General features: G+C 47.5%; 1 protein-coding gene and 1 pseudogene across 1 annotated transcript in view; one reads left to right on the forward strand and one right to left on the reverse strand.

Moving 5' to 3' along the window:
* Positions 1 to 5,754: 5,754 nt before the first annotated feature.
* Positions 5,755 to 5,893, reverse strand: LOC145522020 (5.8S ribosomal RNA; annotated as a pseudogene).
* A 996-nt stretch (positions 5,894 to 6,889) lies between these two features.
* LOC145506383 (olfactory receptor 4A47-like) overlaps positions 6,890 to 20,424 on the forward strand; it is a 162,709-nt gene continuing 149,174 nt past the window's right edge. The window contains exon 1 of the mRNA XM_081490951.1: positions 6,890 to 7,127. The gene's annotated coding sequence lies outside the window, so the exon portion shown is untranslated. The remainder of the gene's footprint in view (positions 7,128 to 20,424) is intronic.

Raw genomic sequence — 20,424 nt, forward strand, 5'->3', positions numbered from 1 at the left:
AGAAATATAGCAGAAATTTCCGTATTTCAGGCTCACCAACAAATCCTATGTTTGTCAACATAAGCATAGTTTTGCAGCAATTTATGGAGACATTAATCCACCAAGAAAAATAACATTGTTTCATTCTTCAGAGGTGAGATAGTCTAACATCAATAGTAATAAAATAATCTTTTGTCTGATGTAAGTTATTAACTACTCGCCATAAAATCAAAAATAAAAAGAAAGGCTTAAATGGTTATATCTTGCTTTTAAATGGATAAAATAAAGTATTTCCAAATTTTCTGAATAAACCAAGAATCTCAAAGTCTAAATTTACTAATAAGCTGATTTTTTACAGGAATCAGTCACTTTGTTAACATAAGGAAAGATCCTGGGTCAGGTAATTCAACTTTAAGATCGATGTTGTTCAATTATTTAGCAATAAATCCTCCTAGAGCAGCATTATACAAGCACCGTGCCTTTAAAAACATAGGATTGGAGGGAGATGAGATGGCAGCTTTTTGATCAGATGAGACTATGCGGGGAGATGATAAATTTCTGTAGATGCCGGTAACGCTGAATGCCACTAGAAATGATTCTAGTATTTTATCTATACATTAAAAGCTAAATTGCAAAGTATTTGGCATCTTTTCAGCGCAAAAGCCATCTTAGGGAATCCTCATTCCATCTTAGGTAAAATTCTAAGGTCAGTACAGAGGACAGAAATCATCTGCAGGGTGAACTAACTGTGAAAATCTCTTTAGGAGGGCATCCTATTGGAAACTGACATACATTAGGTCAATGATTCAATCTGGCCACTTCTGCTCTTGGGTACAAAGAGATCTCTGTTTTTCTGTGTAAGCATCCCAAGAAGCAGTTGCCTTGTATTTTTAGGCAAGGCTGTAGAAAAGGGAATCCTGCGTCATTAAGCCCCAGCGAGTCTGATGGTTATACGGCGAAAGGCAATGGAGAAGGGAGACGGAGAAAGAAACAACAGATCTGTGTTTCTTACATGATTCTTACTCTGGAATGATTTACTCACTGGTTGGAGGGGGCAGTTGCTTGCACTGTTGCAGGCATTTCTGACGCTCTGTGAATTGACCTCTACTTGGCCACCTTGCTGCATTAATTAACTCACATGTTCCTTCTGGAAAGCATCCTGACTCCTTATGCCTCCACGCTGAAGACTCCAGGCTGGTAGACTAATCTCTAGTTTTCCTGCACACTTCTATTGAAGCTTGGTGCTTGCCAAGTGTTCACTTTGTTGTCTTAAATCTGTTCATGGTAATTGTACTTGCTATTATAATTATACCATTTAATTAAGCATTATATAAACTGATAAGTTGTAAGTGTGAAAGGAGAATTATCTCTATGAAAACTAAGTTGAACACCTTGGGAAAAAATGATAAAGGCAATCAGCTAAAAGATGCTATCATATTAGGTGTGAGGGAGACAAATGTTAAGACTGAAAATACCATACAAATCTAGAAGTCTGAAATCAAAGTACAGTAAAAGTCTTTTGAGGTCCTGCAGCATTTTCAAGAAACTGCCATTTATCTAGTTAAGTTCCATAAGCAGCATAGGATTGGTCAGCTTGCAGTTGTCAGTATCTGCACCACAAGAAGAAAGAAGAAATGCTCAGAGACCATCCCCTGAACTCCTAGAGTAGCCACGCTGGAGGGCGCGGCGGTGCCCTTGGTGCTGGAGGTCATGCGAATGGCACCCTCAGAGTTGAGCAGTGTGCAGCCTGAGGAGCTGTAGATGGCGCTCCTGCTGATGCTTGCCAAAATCAAAACCGCCTCATTAACCAATCATACCCACGGTCCTGGAGAGTATGTAGCAAAGCAGATAAACTCCCAGACGTGATTGGTGGGAGTGAAAGTTATCTAGTTCTTGAGAAGGGCAGTTCTACCAGAAATTAAACACTATATGCACTTCGAGCAAGGCTTTCTTCTTCTAGAAGGTTATTTTTTAATTAATCGATTTTACTTTTGGCTGCACTGGGTCTCTTGCTCCCCGTGGGCTCTCTCTCGCTGGGGCGAGTGGGGGCTCCTTCCTCGCTGGGGCGTGTGCACCTCGCCGCGAGAGCGTCGCGTGTCGGGCACCACAGGCTCTCGAGTATGCAGGTGTCTGTAGCTGCCACCCTGGGCTCAGCAGTTGTGGCTCATGGGCTGAGCTGCCTCGTGGCATGTGGCATCCGCAGACCAGGGATTGAAACCAGAGTCCTTTGCATTGCGAGGTGAATTACTGACCAGTGGACACCAGGGAAACCCTAGTAGGTCAGTTTTAAGAAATTCTTGGGGCTTCCCTGGTGGTCCAGTGGTTAAGACTGCACACTTTCCCTGCAGGGGGCACAGGTTTGATTCCTGGTTGAGGAACTAAGATCCCACAAGCTGAGTATCAGGGCCCAAAAAGAGAAAAACAGCAATTCTCATTCATGTGCATGGAGATACATGTTCAAACGTGTCCATTTTAGCAGTGGAGAAAAATCTAAATGCCCTTCTTCCTCCAATCCTTTGATATTTGAGCACAACCAAAATAGTGTGGCTTATGGAAATTCAGACTGGAAGAGACACACAATGACCCTGACCTCAGGGAGCATGCCTTTCTGTGAGGTCTCAGATAAACAGCCAACAGATGCACAAATAAATATGTATCATGATATCAAAAGGTCAATAAGGCCATGGAGACATTATTTATGATTCATTTTGGAATTCTATTAAGCCATAACAAAAGAATGACATAACCAATTTTTACAGATAAAAAAATTATCAAAATATTTTCAATTCTTTCTTGGAAAATAAGTCACACCGCGGTGCAATGTGAATCATAAGATCACAGCTATGAACAGTCTGTGTCCGTGGGCGTACATATGACTCGACTGTACAGAAGACATCTGAGAGTGTATGCATTGGAATAGAATGGAGCTATGTCTGGGGTGGGGGTCTTAGTGCTGCGAGAGGGCGAGTGCGTATATGTGAGGTGGGTGGGGTGGGGAGTGAGAACAAGGGGAGGGTTGATACTCTGTTTTGCCTTATTGCATCTTCCCATTCTACTTTTGTGTTTGAAAAGAAGAAATCTATGAGCACTAATCAGTGCTTCTCTAAAGCTGATAACTGAGTAGGGCAGTGAAGAAAGGAACTCCTCTGTCCTGATGCAGGACTGAAAAATCTAACCTTTCTAGAAGGCAAGGTCAACAGCTTTAAAAGCTCAACTTTTTGAAGCAACAATTTGACATCTAGGAATTTAGCCTAGAGAAGTAACTCATGGTGTGGAAAAAAATTTAAATAGAAGAATGTCCATTTCAGGTTTTTTGGCTTAGAAAATTTTAAAAATGATGTCCACATAGAGAAATGGCTAAATAAATTATGACAGCTCCTAAGGGATAAGATATTACACAATTCAAAATCTTCTTTTGGGGATTGTGAACATATAAATGCTCACAATATTGCAAATTTGGGGAAAATAGTAGAAAACAAAAACAGACCACTTGGCATAATCCAATATTGTAATAAAAATAGAATATGCCTTTGAGGAGGACATGACAGGCCACTCTAGTATCCTTGCCTTTAGAATCCCATGGACAGAGGAGCCTGGCGGGCTACAGTCCATGGAGTTTGCCAAGAGTCAGACACCACTGAGCACACACCACACCCAAATACAGAAACTATAATGCCTGCGAGGTTGGGTTCCGCCAGGAGCCAGCTCACGAGATCCCACCCATGACAGAGTCATGAGGAGAAGACCTGATGAGCAGAGCAACTCAGGCCTCAGGGATTCTCGGAAGGCTGCCTCAGTGCTCACCTTAAAGATGATATCTATCTTTCTAATAAACCTCTTCTTATTTTCTGCGGCTTAGGTAGAAGGCCTTTCCTGATCTCTTCTCAAATAGATCAATCTGAAAACTTTACGGCCCCTGAACGGTAGTTCCCTATAAGATTATCTAGGATATAGAGTATTTTAATTGACACTTCTCTTACTAGTATATTAGTTTGCTTGATAAAAATACCTGTGCCTTTGGAGCTAATGTGCATGACTGCTCCTTAACAATAAACAGCATTAAGAGCCTCCGCACAGAGAGCCCCAATGGACACAGAGCCCTTTGTAGGAAAGGGCTTATTAGAAAACGTAAGAAACACTGCTTTATGAAACTGTTAGTCTATATTTACTTGCTATATTTTTGCTCCTAACATATTTAGCCTACATAATAAAAATATAATAGTTTAAGAATTATAAAAATAAAAGCTTAGCCTTAATACAAATAATAAGACAGTTGTTAATTCAGCTGGTGATTTTTGCTAAGAAGTGACCTTTGCGCTACATTGTTTCAGCTTGCTGGTCTATGACTTTATGGGACCACATTCTTTTCTGTTAGGCTCAAGGCCTAGGATAGATTACGGAAAACAGGTTTTACTTTGAAACTTTCTGTTGATGAATTCTTTCCTGCTGTGCCTGATAACAAAAGTGTTCTGGCTGACCAACCCTTATCAATAAAGAGTCACAAGATGTTAGCAGGCCCCCAGGCCAGAAGATGATGTAAACAAAATGAAACTTTTTGTAGCTAAGATATGCAAATGGTGTCCACAAGGGTCAAAACTGCTGAGCCATTAAGCTGATTTGGTATGACTCTACACGTTACATTTGTTTCTATGTACCACTAAAAATATAAAAGCTGTCTTGAAAACAATCAAGTCAGGAGACACTTGGAGACTCTAAGATTTGCTGTGTCTTCTCATTTCGCATCGCCAATGCCGTCCTTCCTGAAGGAACCCCTGGGCCAACTGGAGCAGGACTCCGGCAGGGTTCCTGCCTTATTAAAACTGTGCTCTCCCCCTAAAACTAACATAATGTTGTAAGTCAACTTGACTTTAATTTAAAAAAAGCAAAAATCTGTGTTCTCAGAAGTTACTCAGCTCTACTCTTTTCCCCTCTGGAATGAGACCCTTACTTAATGGAAGAAAAAGGAAGATGCAGAGGTTAGAACTTAAATGTCAATTACACGTTCCTAGACGCCTGCGCGTCAGGCCATTGAGGTTTGACCCATCTCATTTTCAAAGGGCTGAGCTCTGTCGCTCACTCTAAGTTAATAAAAATTACATAAGAAATATTTTCAGTATGTACAGAGCAGTCTATATGTTTTATGACAATTTCCAACTCTCTGGCTGTAAGTCCAGCGCAGCGGCGGGCAGACGCCGCGGCGGCCCGCGGGCCGCCGCCGGGGCCCGCGTCCCCGGGGTGCGGACGCGCACGCGGACTCGGCCTCGGGCGCGAGCCGCCCGTCCCGACGGGGCGAGAGCCGCCACGGGGCAGGCGCGGGCCGCGCACGCGCGGCGGGGAAGGCACCGCAGAGGGAAGGGGGGCCGTCCGGGCGCCGGGAAACGCCGCCGCCAAGGGCAGGACGGCGCACGACGGCGGACCGAAAACGCGACCCCACCACCCCCGCGGGCCCCCGCCGCGCGGCGCGAGACCGTCCCCAACCCCCCCCCCCGACACCCCAGGGGCAGCGACCCCCAAAGGCCGCTTGCGGCGCGAGCAAGCTCTCCAAGAGGAGGACCCATCACGGAGGCCCGGCAGGCCGGGGGCCTCGGCGCGAGCTCACGTCCCCTTCTCTCCTCTCGCGGGCGGCGTCCCCCTGGCCGCGGAGACGGGGGACGCCGTGTCTGCACTTAGGGGGACGGAGGGCACGGCGGCCCTGCGAGGACACCCCCCAGCCGTGCGACCCCCGGGGAGGCGTGCACACGACACGGGCACCCGGAGGGGCGATTGATCGGCAAGCGACGCTCAGACAGGCGTCCCGGGGCCGCAAGTGCGTTCGAAGTGTGGATGATCAATGTGTCCTGCAATTCACATTAATTCTCGCAGCTAGCTGCGTTCTTCATCGACGCACAAGCGAAGTGATCCACTGCTAAGAGTCTTTCGAGGTGTTCGAGGGTTTCGTTTCGGCGGGAGGCCCGCCCCTGGCACAGCACAGCCCTCCCGCTTTCCCTTCCCCGGAGGTGGGGGCGGGGGGGTTGCCTCTGGCCGGCCAAGTCAGACAGAAAACAGCAGACCGGAGGGGTCGGGAAAGGTTTCACACGACGGGGCGTCCGGCGCCAACCCGGTAGGGCGGGCTCGGACACCCCACAGGCGCCCGGGGGTTCCCCACCCTCCCCCAGGGACGCGGGGGGTCGGGCGCACGCAGAGCACCGCACACGGCCACAGCCCGCCCACACGACGACCGCCGGGCAGGTCCCCTCCCGACGGCCGCGGCGGCGGCGGTGACCGTGGCGCGCCACCCCGGCCCCTCGGGGGACGGCGGAGTCTGGGGGAGACGGGAAGCACCTCCCGACTCCCCGCGGGCCCGACCGCCCCGACCCCGAGGCGGACGGGCGACCCCCCCCAAGGGGTCTTTAAACCTCCGCGCCGGGACGCGCTAGATACCTGGAAAGGGGGGAGGCGGGCGAGGGGCACGGCGCGCCCCACGGGCCACCGCCCCGACGTCGACCACCACCGCGGCCCCCCCCGCGGCCGCCCGCGGGCCTCGGCGCTGCCGGCCCGTGACGCACGGGGTCCCGCCGTGCCCCGGTCGAACGCCGCCGCCCGGGGGTCCCCCGCCGACGCCAGACGACCACCCCAACGTCCCCCCGAAACGGGGCGGAGCCCTCTCCCCGTCAACCACCTCGCGACGCCCCTACGGCCGTCTCCCCCGGACCCCGCCCTCTCCCCTCCACCCTCGGGGTGCCCCTACCCGCGCCCGCGTGTCCCAGGCACCCTTCTCCCCCACCCGCCACCGAGGGCGGGGGGGGGCGCCGACGGGAAGCACCGAGCGGGCAGGGGACGCGACAGAGGGAAGGGGGGACGAGAGGGCGAGAGACCCGGAAGAGACGAGACGGCCGCGGGGGGCGTGGGGGGAGGAGTGGGGGCGAGCCCCGAGGCTCGGAGGGCGCGGGGAGGCGCATGGCGACCGCGCGGCGGGCCCAGAGCAGCGGGACGACCGACGACCAGCCGAGGCAGACCGGTCCAGGGCCGGCGGCGGGAGGCGACGGGCGGGCAAGCGGCCCCGCGGCGGGGAGCCGCCACCCGTCACGCCGCACAGCTCGCGAGACGCGACCGGAGGATCCGCGACCGGGGCAAAGGCAGCCGTGGCCGGCGCCACGGGGCGAAGGCACGTGGGGTCGGGGTGGGGGTGGGGGTGGGGGTGAGGGTGGGGGTGGGGGTGGGGGCGCGCCGAGCCCTCGGACCCAACCTCGAGCGACGTGGCAGGGAGGTCGGACGGGAGAGGGAGGGACACCGGAGACGACGCCACCGGGCGCCGGGGGGCGGGGGACCCCTCCGGCCGGGGAACGGAGGCGCGCGGAGGGGCCAGCGGGGCGGGGCGGGCAGGCGGAGGGGAGCCGCCTCTCCCGCCCGACCCCCGACACACGCTGCACGCCGCCCCCCACCTTCTCGCGCGACCCCTCGTCCCCCGAGCCCCGGAAAGGCCACCGGCCCCGGCCCCGGGGCGGGGCGCCTCCCGGACGTCTCTCTCCCCCCTCTCCCCTTCCTGCCCATCCCGCGCCCGCCGCACGGGTGGAGGAGAGGCTCTCGAGCCGGGCGGGGCGAGGCGAGGCGAGGCCGCCGCGCCGCTCTCGGCACCGACCACGGTAATGATCCTTCCGCAGGTTCACCTACGGAAACCTTGTTACGACTTTTACTTCCTCTAGATAGTCAAGTTCGACCGTCTTCTTAGCGCTCCGCCAGGGCCGTGGGCCGACCCCGGCGGGGCCGATCCGAGGGCCTCACTAAACCATCCAATCGGTAGTAGCGACGGACGGTGTGTACAAAGGGCAGGGACTTAATCAACGCAAGCTTATGACCCGCACTTACTGGGAATTCCTCGTTCATGGGGAATAATTGCAATCCCCGATCCCCATCACGAATGGGGTTCAACGGGTTACCCGCGCCTGCCAATCTTTCCTCTCCTAGGTATCATGATGCAAGCCATTATTTCATTTGAATATGATTTGCTATGTTTTTTTTTTTTTAAGGATTTTTAAAATCTTTGGTACTCTCTGTGAAAAGTGAAAGTGTTAGTCACTCACTCAGTCACATCCGACTCTTTGCAACCCCATGGACTGTAGCTTGCCAGGCTTCTCTGTCCCTGGAATTTTCCAGGCAAGAATACTGGAGTGCATAGCCATTCCCTTCTCCAGGGCATCCTCCCAACTCAGTGACTGAACGCTTGTCTCCTGCATCGCAAACAGATTCTTTACCATCAGAGCCACCAGAGAAGCCTGTTGGTGCTCTCTATCAGTTACTAGTTATTACTAATACATTTCAAAACGGACTCCAACACACCAGATATCAATATATCATCACTGAGACCTGCGTACTCAGACACTTGATGAGAGAATCCTTTCCCCCAGTTTCAACATAACATTTTTTAAAGAAATCAAACCAGAAGCTATCTATCAGCCCCATCTCCAGGCATTTCTTGAAGACTGGCTTACGTGCTAGACCAGTAAAACTCAAAATTCTTCATGAAACCGTTCATATGAATGGTGGTATATTTCTATCCAGAAAAGCACAGCCCCGGTGTGATCCCATCATGCTCTCCCGTGTCCTATCTGCTCTGACCTGCGTGTCCCTCCATGAGCACACAGCCTCCTGAGGGCAGAAACCCACCATGTCCATGGTGCACAGCCGGCACCTGGTAGGGAACCTGGCAGATAACAGGTGCCTGCGAAATAGTCATGGAAGGAAAGAAGACATCTCAGAATGGCCACATATTGTATTTTTTAAAAAGGTTTTACTACGTGATTCATCCACTGCCATCATAATTGTGGCTATTTCCTGCTCGTTCTACCAAGTTCTGCCTTGTCCAAGATAGCAAGGACCCCTTCTCATCCCTCCCGATCAGTCCATCTCCCCGTTCCTCTCCCCTGGGAAGTTGAAGAGCACACGAGGCTGCTGGATGGCGGCCCTTCAAGTGATGACTAACGGTAGTAACGCAGTCTTAACTCCTCTCCCTGCATCCTGCAATGGAATATTCTTGCCTTCTCCCTCCCACTTCTAGGACACATGGTCTGCCCAGGAATCCAGCTTCTATAGAACTTGTGTCTCCTAATCTAACATCTTTCCATCCTCTGGCCTCTGAGAAAATAAAAACAGCCTCTCCAAGCACAGAGTCATATCTTTATCTCCTTATTAGCCTTTTGGATTAGTTGGCTGTTTTTCCTTCCATGTGGCTTTGGGTAGTTAAATATACAGACACCAAGCAGACTAGTATGTGGAGCCATCACTCCATCTCAAGTCATTATCATTTGTTTATAAATATGATTTCTCATGGCTGTGTGACTGTCCATTACATAGAATTCGCCATAAGTTTTTTAAAAATTCCCTTTTGCTAGGCATCATTTTATAAAGGCTTTTAAGCAATCCTGAAAGAGTGTTCTTATACTTAAATGTTTGTGAGTATCACCATTATCACTAATATTACCTGGGATATAGTCTTAGGTGTGGAGATACTAGGCCAAAGGATTGAACTTTTTCAGAGACAAAGTTCACAGGAGGATAGACTAGCTGATAGAATATCACTTGATTTGAAAGATCTATATAAAAGATATAGAGATGATAATATATGAGCAAGGATGGGCTTCCCAAGTGGCACGCCAGTGTAAGAGACATAGGAGACGCAGTTCTGAACCCTGGATTGGGAAGATCCCCCGGAGGAGGAAGTGACAACCGTCTCCTGTCCTCCCTGCCCGCGCTGTCCCTGATCCCCGGGGCGGGCACGGCGCTCGGGGCCGGAGGGGCCGCTGGAGCCGCGCGCTCCTCTGCCCTCCCGGCCGGGGCGGCAGCCGCGCCGCGTTCTCTCCGCTCGGGCTGAGCCCATGGACACCGCCCGGGGCGCAGCGGGGAAGCCGCTGCCTTCCAGGTGGAGCTCGCGTAGGACTACCGCACAAAGTAGCCCGCGACCAAGCAGGGACCTCGTGAGCACATGCACAGCGCCATGGGATCCCAGTGGTTACATTATTATTTACAAAACGTGGGCTGAGAGAGCCTGAACACGCCGTCTAAATCTCTCTCCCCGCAGCAACCCGCTCCAGTGTTCGTGCCTGGGAATCCCGCGGGCAGAGGCGTCTGGTGGGCTGTGGGTCCGCGGGGTTGCAAAGAGTTGGATACCACTTAGCAAGCGAGCGGGAGTCTCGCACCCAGCTTTATCTCTGCCTCAATCACTGTGAATTACTGATACGGCGCTTTAATTTGTCTGAATTTTCTTTTCCCCAAATACATACATCTATGAGAGTTAGTAGATGGCTTAATATTTATTTTGTGACTGGTAAAGCTTCAGCTTGAAACCATTACTTTTGTTTTAGTTTATAAACAACTATCGATATAAAAGATCCCATCAAGAAGCTCTCGTTTCCAGTTTTACTTACAGGCAAGAAACATGTTAAAAGTCAGGGATATCAAGCAAATCCATACAGGGTACATGTCTGGTCTGAATCGAAACGGTTGATACGTAAGATAATGGTGAGTAGGAGCTGTTGTAAACTGCAGGATGTGCGCCAGGTTTGAGACGATTCATCAAGAAAGTCGTGGGCAGAAAAGAAGTGACAACTTCCTTCACTTTGGGCTCACCATCTCGTTGCTTAAATGCCACCATCGTTTATCCTGCTTTCAATACCTTCTCTTCTGTTGATACGGTTCTCATCAGTGGATTTCTTTTAAAGCTTTACTTTTTCCTAAAATATTTATATGCACGAACCAGAATGTATAACCAGCAATCCATAATCAGGGATATCTTTAGCTGTGTTACAGCAAAAGACCTGGAGGACAGAAGGGAGAATTTCCCAGAGGGCAAATGAGTGTAAGTTCACAGAAGTTTCGATGACTCTTCAATATTCTTGAGCCTGGTAGTCTCAAGGAGTAAGCCTGACATTTCCATAAGTGAAAACTTTTGATTCTCCATGATAGAAATTCTTATGCTAATTAACTTACGCAAAACAGAGAAAATCAGTTTTAAGTATATATAATGAAACTACAGTCCATGGGATTCTCCACACCAGAATACTGGAGTGGGTAGCCATTCCCTTCTCCAGGGGATCTTACCAACCCAGGGATCAAACCCAGGTCTCCAGCATTGCAGGCAGATTCTTTACCAGCCCAGCCACCAGAGAAGCCCAAGAATGCTGGAGTGGGTAGCCTATCCCTTCTCCAGGGGATCTTCCCGACCCAGGAATTGAACCAGGGTCTCCTGCATTGCAGGCAGATTCTTTCCCAGCTCCAGGGAAGTCCAATAGCTCTCACCTAGAGGTGGCTTGTTGGTCAAGTGGAATGATTCTCGCTTTGGGTGCGAAAGATCCTGGGTTTAAATCCCGGACGAGCTGCTTATGGTTAGATGGTTTTGGGGCTTCCCTCATAGCTCAGTCTTTAAAGAATCTGCCTGCAATGCAGGAGACAAGGTCTCAATCACTGAGTTGGGAAGATGCCCTGGAGAAGGGAATAGCTACCCACTCCAGTATTCTTGCCTGGAGAATTCCATGGACAGAGGAGTCTGGCAGGCGACAGTCTATTGACTCTCAAGAGTTGGACACGACTTAGCAACTAGACCACCACATAATGAAAACAGCCCACGTTAAATTTGGGTTTTAGGGAGTCAACAATGTCAGGGGGCCAGGTCTCTCCAGTTTTTTCTGTGCTAATTTCATGCTCAGGTTCTACTAATGGCAAGACGGATGCCCAGAAGCCCGCCATCTACATTATTCCAACTTTAGTGGAGAAGAATGTGTGCTACAATATTTTTCTCAGTAAACTTGTGCCTGAATCCCCTGAGCAGGCTCTGCTTTATGGAATCGAGACTGAAAGAGCAAGGAAGGAAACAATCCCGAACTGTGTCTGGAAGAAGACGTTCTCATTGTATGACCTCAGCTTGCAGAGGACAGTGGTTTCCAGGTTTTGAATGCTCGTGCCCATTGATGGATAAGGATGTTAGAATAATTCCTACTGATCCCTGTCAGAACAAAGAGAACTCGTAGAGCTTATTATTAATATTTTATTCCTTTAAAGAGTATTTACTTATTCATTTGGCTTATTTGTCCTTACTTGTGGGGCTCAGTAATTGCAGTACACAGGCTTGGTTGCTCTGAAGCTTGTGGGATCTTAATTCCCAACCAAGGATCGAACTGGTGTCTGCTATATCCCAAGACAGATTCTTAACCACCTGACCACCAGGGAAGTCCCTATTTTACTCTTTTTTTTTGGATGAAGACTCACATCAAATTCGTATGGCTTCCCAAGTGGCACTGGTGGTAAAGAACCCGCCTGCCAATGCAGGAAACATAAGAGACACAGGTTCGATCCCTGGGTCAAGAAGATCCCCTGGAGAAGGAAATGGCAACCCCTACAGTGTTCTTGGCTGGAGAATCCCACGGACAGAAGAGCCTGGTGGGCTACAGGCCACGGGGTCACAAAGCGTCAGACACGACTGAGAAACTGGGCACACACGTTTATAAGACACGTACAGTGTCAAAACCTCCAAGCACACGCTTGGGTGGCATTGGGATTCAGTATTTTGGGGGGAGTGGAGACCTGAGTTTTAGGGACTTTGTAATTGCTCTTTGCTTTAAATGGGTTAGAGGTACTTTGGGTGGAAGCCCAAGGTTAGATAATGCTGTGTCATTTGCTATGACTACTAAAATAAGACCAGAGCGAGTAGAAATTGTATGACTCAAAAAATTCATCTCCATTTCATGGATTTTTGAGGTGACCTCTTTGAAGCTTTCTGGCTCTCTGATTTCATATTCCAAAGACTAAGAATGGAAGAGGAAGGGCTATAATGTAAGGCCACAGTATAAACACAGTTGATTGCAAAGAACAATAAATTGCTATCAGAAATCAATACATTATTTTCCAAAGCTTGTCTGGGGAGAATCATTCCATCTTCACAGACACAGTGAATGTTAGCTAGATTTATAGCTGTTTGCTGGGGGTTTATACAGCATCATATTTCCAATGGATCCACCAGGAAGAGAAGCTTGGTTATTTAGCCTCCCTTTAGGGAGTACCAACAGCAGAGAAATTTCCGAGATGACGTATTGAGAGTTATAAAGGAGTGATCTTTTCCATGTACAATTAATCGGTGAATTAAAGAAAAGATTCTTGCGATAGTTCATTTAACAGTTCACTTTTAATGCTTTATTTTGCACATAGAGGTCTGGATTAGATAAATTTACTTTATTAGTACAGATAATATTAAACATTTGGGCAGTCTTGATATATGATGCTTAGTTGTATATATTTAAAGGGAAAATTTAACATGTATCAGGACACTTAAAATATAAAACATCTTGACTGCAGTCACAGAATGAACCAAACTCTAAATTATTATTTACTGAGCAGGAAAGTCAAATTTGAACAATTTGGTTTCAAGCACCAATAGTTTGAAGGAGTCATATGCTAACTACTGCATTTTTTCCAAAAAAATCCTTACTTAAAGATATTGAAAACTTTAAATACACACTAAAATCTGATTTACTTGGAATTCACTAATTTGTAGTTCATAATAATGTGACTTAGCTAGAATGACATTGACTTGTGTTTTCTATTCAAAGAAAAGTAGCTATTCTGTGTAAATGCATTTTCCCAAGGAGCATCTTATCTATTTATTAAAGGACTTGACAGCACGGAAATTGCATTTCATTGAAATAGTTTTGTAATTTACCTGGACCCCAATTAGTACAGGATTGTGATGTTTGACTATCCTTCACTTTATACCGCAAGAACATCTAGTTCAGAGTTTAAACATAATACTCCTTTCTCATAAAATAATTTTATAAAATGAGATCTTTTCCTTCTCCAAAGATCCTGCTTCTAATTTTTATACCATAAATAATAATAGAACATCATCATGTGTAATAAAATACTCACCTCTCTGGATAAACCACTCTGCTCTTATTATTTGTATCCTGAAACAGAGTCATTTATGAATTGAAATCATAAACTGTCTTAGCTCTAAGTATAAATTAAGCCAAGCCAATAAAATTTTAGCTGGCCATTCTCAACCAGTACTGTGGAGAAGCTTAACATTTCTAAAGTCCCATATTAGGCAAACTAGTCAACATCCAAGGGTATTGTGTCAGGTGAAGGCATAGCAAGGGGCATTTCTAAGACGGATTTGAATAAAAGCAAAAACATTCAAAGGATGACTTTCCAGACTAAACCGATTTCCCCATCTGAACGCACATACAGCAGCGAGAATTGCTCCCTCCGCAACTCTCTGCATCCAGAACATGAAACCCCGCTTTCAGGACAGGCATGAGGGGAAACGGGGACTTTCTCATTGTCTCAGGGACCTTCTCTGACCTTGCACGACTTTCCTCATGCCCTCAACCACGAGGTCTCTGAAACAATCTAGTCCTTACGGTCAGTCCAAGAAGACGCTCGGTCTTGTGTGGCTCACTTCTGCCAAGTCCTGTCCCTAGAACCAGAGTCGTTAGGGGAGGATGAAGGGAAAAGTGCTTTATATTCTGTTGCTATTAAAAATTACCGCAGGTGCAAGGCACACTGATTTCAATCAGTCTCCCACATATTGTGAGGACTTTGGAAAGCCTAGAAAGTTCCGAAAGCTGTAAGTTTCCATCAGACACAATAACCTAGGGCTACCATCTCAGAAGATAGACTCACAGTATTTAACAGCCCACAAATTCTTCTATTTATCTGCATCTCCCCCTCTTACTCTATAGTTGCCCTTCAGCTTGAAATTACTGATCTGTAAGATAAGGCAACATTTGGTCATTTATTCACCAAATACTTCTTGCTCTATATCAAGCATTGTGAGTAGGCATTGGAGACATATAAATTAATGTGATAGACAAAATCCTTATTGTCAGAGACCTCGTATTTCTGGGTGGGGATGTACAATTACGATAGACAAGTCTTTCAAATGAAAATCCAGAGCTATAAACACTGTAACAGACAAAGCAGGGTGAGGCTTTACCATGGTGTGGCTGACACACCAGATGCTGCAGTTAAGAAATCAGAAAACATTTTTGTGTGTTTTAATATTTCACCTTTCAAAGTGTCCCATCAAAAGTCAGGTTTATTTTTGCAAAGTAGAGGTATAAGTCAGGGTTCTCTAGGGAAAGAGAACCAATGGGATATAGAAGTAGATATAGATATATAGACTCTTAAGAGCTCCAATACTCTGGTCATCTAATGCGAAGAGCCGACTCATTGGAAAAGACCCTGATCCTGGGAAAGACTGAAGGTAGGAGAAAGGGGCGGCAGAGGATAATAACATCCCTGACTCAATGGACCTGACTTTGAGCAAACTCAGGGAGATAGCCAGAGGAACCTGGTGTTCTGTAGTCCACTGGGGCCCAAAGAGTCGGACATGATTTAGTGACTCAGCAACAGCAACATATAGTAATAGATACAGATATAGATATAAATGTAGTTATAAGAGGAGATTTATGATAGCAGTTGCTTCATGCACTTATGCCAGCTGAAAGTGAAAAGTGTTAGTCGCTCAGTCATGTCCAGCACTTTTCGACCACGTGAACTTGACCCCATGAACTCAACCCCATGAGCCCACAGACTCCTGTCCATGGAATTCTCCAGGCAAGAATACTGGAGTGGGTTACCATTTCCTTCTCCAGGTTGTCTTCCCAACCCAGAGATGGCACCTGGGTCTCCTGCATCACAGGCAGATTCTTTACCATCTGAGCCACTATGACAGCTGAGATGCTCCACAATCTGCTACCTGCAAGCTGGAGAACCAGGGAAGCCAGTGACATGCTTCGGTCCAAGTCTAAAGTCCTGAGAGCCAGCGGGCTGCTGGTTTAAGTCTTGGGGGTCTGAAGGTCTGCGAGCAGGAGCTGCCGTGTCTTGGCATGTCGGTGACCTTCCAGCTCAAGACGAGGGAAGAACTTGCCCTTCCCTTACCTTTCTGTTCCACTCGAGGGCCCGGTGGATTGGTGAGAGTGGCTCTTCACGCCAGCTACCAGATCAAATGCCAGTCATTTCCAGGCACACATGCACAGACTCACCCAGAAAGAATGTTCTTCCAGCTGTCTGGGCATCCATCCCTAAGGGCAGTCAAGTTGACATGTAAAATGAACCATTGCAATGGTAACAAGAGTCCATCTTTATTTCAGCTTGTTAAGTTATATCAATGTCCTGCTTATATGTGCATAAATGTTGGATGTGCGTGGTAATTTGAGAGAAGACCCATGGGCCCGAAGCCTGAATTTGTACAGTTTTCTCATTCCCTTTGAAAAAGAGCACGTCTCATCAGTTACATGTTAGAAGGGGAAGAGTAGGTGCCTGACTTTGTCGTCAGACCTGTGGCGTGGAGTCCCCCTGGGGGAGACGGGGCACCCGCGGTGCACACGTTACTCTTGCAGGCGCGCTCCTGTCTCCTGAAGCCAGCAGAGTTCTTGTTGATTTCAAAGGTGTTCTATGGAGATAGAGTTGCATACCGACTGATAGGTCAGAGCGTTGAGAGTTTCCACATCAGCCGTCTTTCTCCTTAAATATGCACCTTTCACTTGTGAGTCTTTCAAACAATACAGTTGTCAATAATTTAGGAAATGATCGCCAATGTCTTACAACTTTTGTAGCACTTGGGGTTTGCAGTCTGGTGATGTTTTACATCCTGGATGCCTCTACAAATCAAAATCTTTATTATGGAGTCAAGTACATACCCAGAGCTCTCCTAGAAAAGGGAGGGAAAGGACAGATGTTTGTAGATAAATATTTGCAAAATAAAAATGTTTTAATGAGAAAGGCTTGTTGCAGTGAGGATAGAATGGATGTCCAAACTTGGAAAATAAAATCGAGTAACCTTCATCTGATTCATCTGGTTTTTGATGAGATCCTCAAGACTAGCTTGACCACAGTTAAGATAAGACCTGGAAGTGAGGAAGATGTGATCTGCTTATTATTCAGAAAAGTGCCTTGCACTTTAGAGATGCTTAATGAACTTGTGTTAAATTGGTACCTCCCTAATTTATGGGGGTATATGGGCTTCCCTTGTGGCTCAGCTGGTAAAGAATCTGCCTGCAATGCGGGAGACCTGGGTTCAATCCCTGGGTTGGGAAGATCCCTTGGAGCAAGGAAAGGCTACCCACTCCAGTATTCTGGCCTAGAGAATTCCATGGAATATCCATGGAGTCACAAAGAGTCGGACACAACTGAGGGACTTGTACTTTCACTTATGGTATAATCTTGAAAACAAGTCTTCTTCCAGTCAGGAGGAATTCACAAACATCCTGTTTACACTACAGTTCATGTGTGTCAGGAATCGTTAGTAAAATACATGGAGATGCATGAAATATTTGTGCTGATACTAGTTCATTATTATAAGCTTCTATTACACCAGTGGTTCTTAACACTACCCAAACCAATGTCATTTTTATAGCAAATATTTCATACTATCTCTTTTACTCTTATGCAGTAAAGTTCATAGCTAATATGAGCTTTGTACCATATAATTTTAAGATGTAATATCATAATTATGAGAAATAAGAGAACACTACTGTGCTTTAGAGCAGTAATAATATGACACAGATTTTAATACAGGAACATTTAGTCTTGACCATGCTAGGAGACAAAATGTAATTGTCAAATATTTACACTTAGACATAGAATTATCTATTTAGACATATTTACACAACTAATGAAGGTTTATTGTGTTGGTTGTTGCATCTGGAAAATACTGAGGTTTTCCAAAACAGTGAATGACTGACTCAGTAAAGTTATGAACCACAGTAAAAGTTTACATCAGTTTATACAGATATTGTGCTTCTGGAGAATTGAGTGGTTAAAAGTGTGAAGAGATAATTTAGACTTGTCTGTGAAGGGTGGTTAGATTCTAGGCTCATAAGATTATAAACACGTTTGCCACCTTCCCGGACATCCACGGGAACATTTCAAAAGCTCTCAGAATATAGGAACGTCCTTTGTTCTTTGAGGAAGAAAAGTCTGGATCCCTTGGACCCCGTATTCCATATCAGTCCTCGCCCCCCACTCACCCTGACGACCAGAGGTCCTTTTACGCCCCCAAACGTTCCCCGGGATGCCGCGCTGTGGCTGCAGAGAGCCGGTGAACCGCGTGCGCAGGTTGAGGAGGCGGCTGTAAGCCTCCCCCTCGCTCATCGTGGGCGCCCCCAAACGTTCCCCGGGACGCCGAGCTGTGGCTGCGGAGAGCCCGTGAACCGCTTGCGCAGGTGAGGAGGCGGCTGTAAGCCTCCCCCTCGCTCATCGTGGGCGTTGTCGTCACTCTTCCCCAAGCTCCTGGCGGTTTTTGAGATGTGACCCCACACAGCAATCTCACCGCCACTGATAGTTGGCTGGCGACATAGTTTTCCTGTCCCATAGTCATTTAAATGGAAATGAATGGCAATAAAATGAACCCCACATGTTTAAAAGCAGTTCTGGTTTACATAACTATAGGACTGGAAAAAAAATATTGCTACACGGAGGGAACAATTAATCACACGGGAGACTAAGACAAATAAACAGCAGGACTTTTTCATCTTTAAATGTGAAGAAGACAATGTAACAGTCATGGAAATATGCAAAAAAGAGAAAGAAGACGATTGTTGGCTTCAAGGAGCTTTGAGTATCTCCAAGCGTTGGGGACGGGAGCGTAGATAGGGCTCTGATAACTAGCACTTCAGAGCCTAAGCAAAGCTCACAACAAGTGGCTGGTAGGTTACATCACTTCTATCCTTGGGTATGTGGGTTGTAATGCTATGGATTTTAAGTAACTGCCTCATAAACTCAATTGACCATTAAAGTCCAATTGACCAAAATATTAAAGCCTTTGGCAGGGCAGGGGGGAGGGGGGAGCCTTAATGACAACAGAGTGATTCAACTAAGTTTGATAAATGCTCATCGGAGGTCTAGCACATGTCAAACACTGGGAAGATCTAGCATTGATGAGCCTCTTCCAGGAGCTACACACATAGTTTTCTGTAGTCTTCTCAGTAACTCTCTGTGAGAATATTTCATCCCCACTTTATAGATGTGAGCACTGGGGTTCAGCTGGAGAAGGAAATGGCACCCCACTCCAGTATCCTTGCCTGAAGGATCCATGGACAGTGGAGCCTGGCCGGCTACAGTATGTGGGATTGCAGAGAGTCTGACAGGAGTCAGTGACTAAACAACCGAGGTTGAGCAAAGCTCAGAGAAGCAATCCTAGAAGCTGGGGTTTGCACGTTCACCTGTTTCATTCTCAGGGAGGAGAGTGTATCATTCCGGTACTAGGTCCTAGGCTAGGAAAGGTGCAAGCTCTATTTCCTTCATTCCTCAAAGAACCAAATGATAAAGGTGGTGGCTATTTCTCTAATTTTAAAGCTGAGTCTCTGAAGGCACAGAAAGCTAAGTGACTTGGTTCAGATCCCGCCACGAGTGAACAGTGTAAGCCAGACATATGGTTGCATTGACATGATCCCGGAGGACCTGTTCTTTCTACCCTGGTCTCCTAGGCGTGGTAGCACCATCTCACTTTTTCATTTCTCTACTTGTCATGATTCTTTCTTGAATGTGCCCTGTCGTGTCTCTTTGTGACCCTATGGACTGTAGCCTGCCAGGCTCCTCTGTCTGTAGGGATTCTCCAGGCAAGAATATGGAAGTGGGTAGCCACTTCCTTCTCCAGGGGATCTTCCCAATCCAGGGATCAAACCCACATCTCCTGTGTCTCCTGTATTTATTGCAGGAGGACTCTTTATTGCTTTAGCTACTGGGGAAGCCCTTCTTGTTTAATTTTATTTATTTATACATATTTTGCTGAGTTGGTCTTTGTAGCTGCACTCGGGTTTACTCTAGCTAAGACAGCAGGGGCTACTCTCTGACTGTGGTGTGTGGGCCTCGTCTGTTGCCCAGCATGGGCTTTAGGGGGCACGGGCTTCAGCAGTGGCAGCTCCCGGGCTCTAGTGCTGTGCTGTGCTTAGTTGCCCAGTCGTGTGCGACTCTTTGTGATCCATGGACTGCAGCCCATGGCTCCTCTGTCCATGGGATTCTCCAGGCAAGAATAGTAGAGCAGGCTGCCATTTCTTCCTCCAGGGGATCTTCCTGACCCAGGGATTGAACCCAGGTCCCTTGTGTCACTTGCATTGCCAGGCGGATTCTTGACCACAATGCCACCTGGGCCAGGGTTCAAAACCCTATCCCTCTTCTCACTTTTCCTGCAGTTTAAATGGAATTGTGCATGGCTGTACACTCCCAGTTGTTTGAGTGGCGACTTCAACTCAACCCCAGTCTGAATCATCACCAAGCACGCAGCCTGACACGTTGATCTATCCAGACTCCTTGCCGAGGCTGCCTAATAGGAGACCTGATGATAACAAGGACTAAGTCATGTCGCCTTCCCATACCAGCAAGTGTAGAGTCTTAGCCAGTGTTTATCCAGAGCGTGTCAGATTTATCTTTCAGCTTCTGAGGGAAAATGCATGCACGATAAGAGCATGGTGGAAAACT

This window comes from Giraffa tippelskirchi, chromosome 1, assembly GCF_054371585.1.
Source record: "Giraffa tippelskirchi isolate mGirTip1 chromosome 1, T2T-mGirTip1v1.2.pri, whole genome shotgun sequence".
Classification (NCBI taxonomy): Eukaryota; Metazoa; Chordata; class Mammalia; order Artiodactyla; family Giraffidae; genus Giraffa; species Giraffa tippelskirchi.